Source organism: Oncorhynchus kisutch, linkage group LG28 (assembly GCF_002021735.2).
Source record: "Oncorhynchus kisutch isolate 150728-3 linkage group LG28, Okis_V2, whole genome shotgun sequence".
Lineage (NCBI taxonomy): Eukaryota > Metazoa > Chordata > Actinopteri > Salmoniformes > Salmonidae > Oncorhynchus > Oncorhynchus kisutch.
Genome location: NC_034201.2, coordinates 29,209,175 through 29,215,174, shown reverse-complemented (window position 1 = coordinate 29,215,174; position 6,000 = coordinate 29,209,175). Strand labels below are relative to the sequence as shown.

Here is a 6,000-nt window from a genome sequence, read left to right as displayed (position 1 = left end):
AATTTCCATTATTAAAGTGGCTGGAGTTGAGTCAGTATGTTGGCGTTAGCCACTCAGTGTTAGTGGTGGCTGTTTAACAGTCTGATGGCCTTGAGATAGAAGCTGTTTTTCAGTCTCTCGGTCCCTGCTTTGATGCACCTGTACTAACCTCGCCTTCTGGATGATAGCGGGGTGAACAGGCCGTGGCTTGGGTGGTTGTTGTCCTTGATGATCTTTATGGCCTTCCTGTGACATCGGGTGGTTTAGGTGTCCTGGAGGGCAGGTAGTTTGCCCCCGGGGATGCGTTGTGCAGACCTCACTACCCTCTTGAGAGCCTTACGTTTGTGGGCGGAGCAGTTGCCGTACCAGGCGGTGATACACGCCCGACAGGATGCTCTCGATTTGTGCATCTGTAGAAGTTTGAGTGCTTTTGGTGACTTGCTGAATTTCTTCATCTTCCTGAGGTTGAAGAGGCGCTGCTGCGCCTTCTTCACAACGCTGCCTGTGTGGGTGGAGCAATTCAGTTTGTCCATGATGTGTACGCCGAGGAACTTAACTTACTACCCTCTCCACTACTGTCCCATCGATGTGGATAGGGGGGTGCTCCCTCTGCTGTTTCCTGAAGTCCACAATCATCTCCTTAGTTTTGTTGATGTTGAGTGATGTTATTTTCCTGACACCACACTCCGAGGGCCCTCACCTCCTCCCTGTATGCCGTCTCGTCGTTGTTGGTAATCAAGCCTACCACTGTAGTGTCGTCCGCCAACTTGATGATTGAGTTGGAGGCGTGCATGGCCACGCAGTCGTTGGTGAACAGGGAGTACAGGAGAGGGCTCAGAACGCACCCTTGTGGGGCTCCAGTGTTGAGGATCAGCCGGAAGGAGATGTTGTTACCTACCCTCACCACCTGGGGGAGGCCCGTCAGGAAGTCCAGTACCCAGTTGCACAGGGCGCGGTCGAGATGGGTTAGGGCAGTGTGGTTGAGATTGCATCGTCTGTGGACCTATTTGGATGGTAAGTAAATTGGAGTGGGTCTAGGGTGTCAGATAGGGTGGAGGTGATATGGTCCTTGACTAGTCTCTCAAAGCACTTCATGATGACGGAAGTGAGTGCTACGGGGCGGTAGTCGTTTAGCTCCGTTACCTTAGCTTTCTTGGGAACAGGGAGCATGTGTGAACAGCAGACTGGGATAAGGATTGATTGAATATGTCCGTAAACACACCAGCCAGCTGGTCTGCGCATGCTCTGAGGACGCGGCTGGGGATGCCGTCTGGGCCTGCAGCCTTGCGAGGGTTAACACGTTTAAATGTTTTACTCACGTCAGCTGCAGTGAAGGAGAGTCCATGTTTTGGTTGCGGGCCGTGTCAGTGGCACTGTATTGTCCTCAAAGCGGGCAAAAAAGTGATTTAGTCTGCCTGGGAGCAAGACATCCTGGTCCGTGACGGGGCTGGTTTTCTTTTTGTTATCCGTGATTGACTGTAGACCCTGCCACATACCTCTTGTGTCTGAGCCGTTGAATTGCGACTCTACTTTGTCTCTATACTGACGCTTAGCTTGTTTGATTGCCTTGCGGAGGGACCAGCTACACTGTTTGTATTCGGTCATGTTTCCAGTCACCTTGCCCTGGTCAAAAGCAGTGGTTCGCGCTTTTAGTTTCACGCGACTGCTGCCATCAATCCACGGTTTCTGGTTTGGGAATGTTTTAATCGTTGCTATGGGAACGACATCTTCAATGCACTTTCTAATGAACTCGCTCACCGAATCAGCGTATTTGTCAACGTTGTTGTTGGACGCAGTGCGGAACATATCCCAGTCCACGTGATGGAAGCAGTCTTGGAGCGTGGAATCAGATTGGTCGGACCAGCGTTGAACAGAACTGAGCGCGGGAGCTTCTTGTTTTAGCTTCTGTCTGTAGGCAGGGAGTAACAAAATGGAGTCGTGGTCAGCTTTTCCGAAAGGAGGGCGGGGGAGGGCCTTATATGCGTGGTAGCCGACTAGTAACATTGACAAGTTCAGGGCAGGGTACTGGGCGGAGGCTGGCTAGTGGTCACTATTTAACAGTCTGATGCCTGGAAATCGAGAGACTGAAAAACAGCTTCTGTCACAGCTTTGATGCACCTGCGTGGTCTCCACCTTCCGAACTCACTTCACTTATGCAAAAGAAGGAAGCACAAGTGCAGATCAAATACACCGCTGTAACTCGGAAACCAGGTGTTTTAATCGCTGGATGCTTTCTTCAATTATGACCGTATGCCGATTTAACAACATCAGAGTAAGGTGTTTACATGACTAATGCCGTACTCAGCCTACTGCCATAATCAGTTTAATATGAAATGATTAGTGTGCTTGTAAACGTACTATGTATGGCCCGATGTAACATGTACTTGGTCTGATATCTGCTGGCCTGTCAATACCTCAGATAAGGTCATGCTCTGTAGGGACGGGACCCAGCCCCTCATCTCATGTAGACCGCCACCCAGCTTGTTCACATTAGTATGGGTCAGCCATGTCTGGAAACACAGTCAACTTTATCGATAGTCGGATCAGATTCCAAACACATACACAACCTTTATAGGTGTACACAACACACCCAATATCCAAAATGCTGCCTCGGTACTGGTGCAATACAGTGAAGTGTAGCAATTCAGATTTTGTGGGTTGTCACGAATAGACATGCCCAAAAAGTTGGGCCTAGATCTTGACAACCAGGTACACTCATTCAAGTTTAATCAAAGGCACGCTTCTCAAATACACAATTTTCCATCCAATAGACAAAAAATTGTTTGTGTATTGTTGCACTGTTCAAGCTAGAAACAAGCATTTTGCTGCACCTGTAAAATGTGCACACAACCAATATCATTGGATTTGAAGATGACAGAAATGACAGACATTTTGTTTAAAACTGTTGATTGATGCGCCATGCCATATCCCCAATTCTGGAGTCCTTAAAGGCAACCCTGTGCTTGAGTGTTATACAGTTTTTTTCTGGTGGCTATGCTAGTTTAGTGCTTCCTACAGTATATTAGCTCTTCTGGTGTTCACCTAGTCCGTCAAATCCTTCCACCCCAGCTGCTAAGGCTTAAACTTAATGTCTAGCGAAACATTTATTATTTTTGCACGTACACAAAGGTTGTTGACTTGTCATTTAAGTATAGTTGTGGCCAATGCATAAATTAGTGGGAACCTTTTTCTTGCCCAGGGACATAGACTGCCAGTCATTGTGATCGCGCTAGAACTAACTTCTTTCATACTGGACACAAAGACATAAAATGTGTATCCACAAGTTCATCTTACTCTGGAGAAGTAGATACATGGCCTCAGTGCCAAAATCCCGAAATATGCTGCCACATGGGTTAAACAAAGCCAGCCTATTAGCCAGTATGTGCAATGCTTCCCGACGTGGAGTTGGTAGCTAATTTGAATATCCAAGTGCATGTACGTTGGCTAACAGGCCTGGAGGAGCACAGAGAAAAGCTGCTTTTTACCATCCTTAATTATATTTTATTTTGAAGGAAATCTATTAATTCATATTGCAATTAATTATAGGTAGGGATGCACTGATATGACATTTTTGGCCGATTCTGATATCTGAGATTTTCCTTGCCAAGAAAAAAACGATACAGATAACCGATATTTCACATTTTAGAGGCCTTTTAAGCATTCTAGTACAGTTAAATAGTTGATACACACACTGCCCAAAAAGTGATTTTGTTGGCATTTACATATGTCCCCATTACCAGTAAAACAACAACAACCTATTTATTTAGCTTGCTGTGCTGTTTCATTGTTCATTTGTTCAGTCATTTCATTCTTAACCAGGATTTCATCATACATGTCAAGCAGTGAAGTTTCAGCTCTGTCTGTCCGTGGCCTCTCTTCCTCGGTGCACACTGTCACTGTGTCCGTTTCCATCTTGTCCAGCTGTCTGTAACATTTTCACGTAAACCCTGTTTCTTGTCTGCTTTGAAGTAGCGATCCTTGTACATAGCATGGTGGCGACACAGTAAAGAGGCGAATAGATTGCCACCGAATCGCTTGTTCAGTACTCGAGTACTTAAGTTTTTAACCCCACGGTCCATGTCTGCAGTTTTGTTGAGCAGGTATCAACGTCTGCTGCAGACACAGTTGATTAGCTTATTTCTCAAGTCAGTTATTTGAATGGCTTTAGGAGTGTTTCAAATATGTTCTCAATTGCCATTGTAATGGCATCAGTGGTATGAGAATCAGCACATTCTTGAGCATGCAAAACTGCTTTCCTCGGTACAAAATCCTCGTTGACCCACTCACTGTGCTGTCAGACTCAGCATGCTCATGGGGCTCACATCACTGGTCCAAATGTCAGTCGTGAAGCTAATAGCATTGACGCCCATAGCATGTAGCTCATGGATGTGCGATTCAACAATAATGTGTAACTCCGGTAGGGCAACATCTGACAAATGGTGTACTGGGGCTCGACCAGTCGGCGAAAGCCAACATCATCCAAGACCGAGGACGGTTGATTGTCAAGGGCAATGAAATCCATTGTCTTGGCATTAACCTCTTGAAGCTAGGGGGCACTATTTTTATGTTTGGAAAAATAATGTTCCCAAAGTAAATGGCCTATTTCTCAGGACCAGATGCTAGAATATGCATATAATTGACAGATTAGGATAGAAAACGCTCTAACGTTTCCAAAACTGTCAAAATATTGTCTGTGGGTATAACAGAACTGATATTGCAGGCAAAACCCTGAGAAAAATCAAACCAGGAAGTGGCTTCTATTTTGAAAACTCCATGTTCCATAGCCTCCCATTGCTCCATTTAAAAGGATATCAACCAGATTCCTTTTCCTATTGCTTCCTCAAGGTGTCAGTCTTCAGACATAATTTCAGGCTTTTATATTGAAAAATCTACCAGAACGATAACATCTCGTCAAGTGGTCACATGAGTTTTGCTCATGCAACAGAGTTTGGATAGGTATTGCTTTTCCCTCTCCTACTGTGAAAGATATTTGCGGTTGATATATTATCGATTATATATTTTAAAAACAACCTGAGGATTGATTATAAAAAACGTTTGACATGTTTCTGTGGACATTACGGATATTAAATCCTGTGGATTTCTGAACATAATGCGCCAGACAAACGGAGGTATTTTGGATATAAAAATTATCTTTATGGAACAAAAATAACATTTGTTGTGTAACTGGGAGTCTCGTGAGTGAAAACATCCGAAGATCATCAAAGGTGAACGATTAATTTGATTGCGTTTCTGATTTCCGTGACCAAGCTACCTGATGCTAAGTGTACTTAATGTTTTGTCATGCGATCGATAAACTTACACAAACGCTTGGATTGCTTTCTCTGTAAAGCATAATTTCTCAATTTGAGACGACAGGTGGATTAACAAAAGGTTAAGCTGTGTTTTGCAATATTGCGCTTGTGATTTCATGATTATTAATATTTTTTGTAATATTATTTGACTGAGGCGCTATGCTATTCAGCGGTCGATGATGACAATTATCCTGCTTAAGGGATGGCTAGCGTCAAGAAGTTAATGGATGTTGTCTCTGAAAAGTTCTTACTCTTTCAAATGACTGCTCGACTTCGACTTGTTTAGTTGTTGGAAGTATGTGCTTAGTGTTTTGTGTAGCGCTGTATTTTTGTGGCGTCATTACGTCATCTACATAGGTATGCACGTCAGCTTTGACATTGGTTTTGCACCTTCGGCGTTAAACTAGACATTGGGCCGATGTTGGCAATTTTAGCTAATATCGACCGATTTCAATATGCTCACCGATATATCGTGCATCCCTAACTCTGTGAGTTAGGTGATTCTTGGGGGGATATGAAGCACAAAAAAGCTAATATGTACCATTGACTAGCATTGGAGTGATGCCACAAATGCTATAAAAGAAATGCATTTCAAACGGTGGCCAGTTAAACACAACCTAAGCATGGGCTGATGTCATACCTTGTCCATATACTGCTTACAGGGTAAGGAAACCAATACATAATTGTGTACTTTGGGTGAACTATCCCT

The 6,000-nt window shown here is 44.2% G+C and overlaps 1 protein-coding gene across 2 annotated transcripts in view; it reads left to right on the top strand.

The window, feature by feature from the left end:
* The window catches only part of LOC109872604 (rho GTPase-activating protein 32), a 212,585-nt gene that overhangs the window by 61,821 nt on the left and 144,764 nt on the right, over window positions 1-6,000 (top strand). The gene's annotated exons all lie outside the window — the stretch shown is intronic.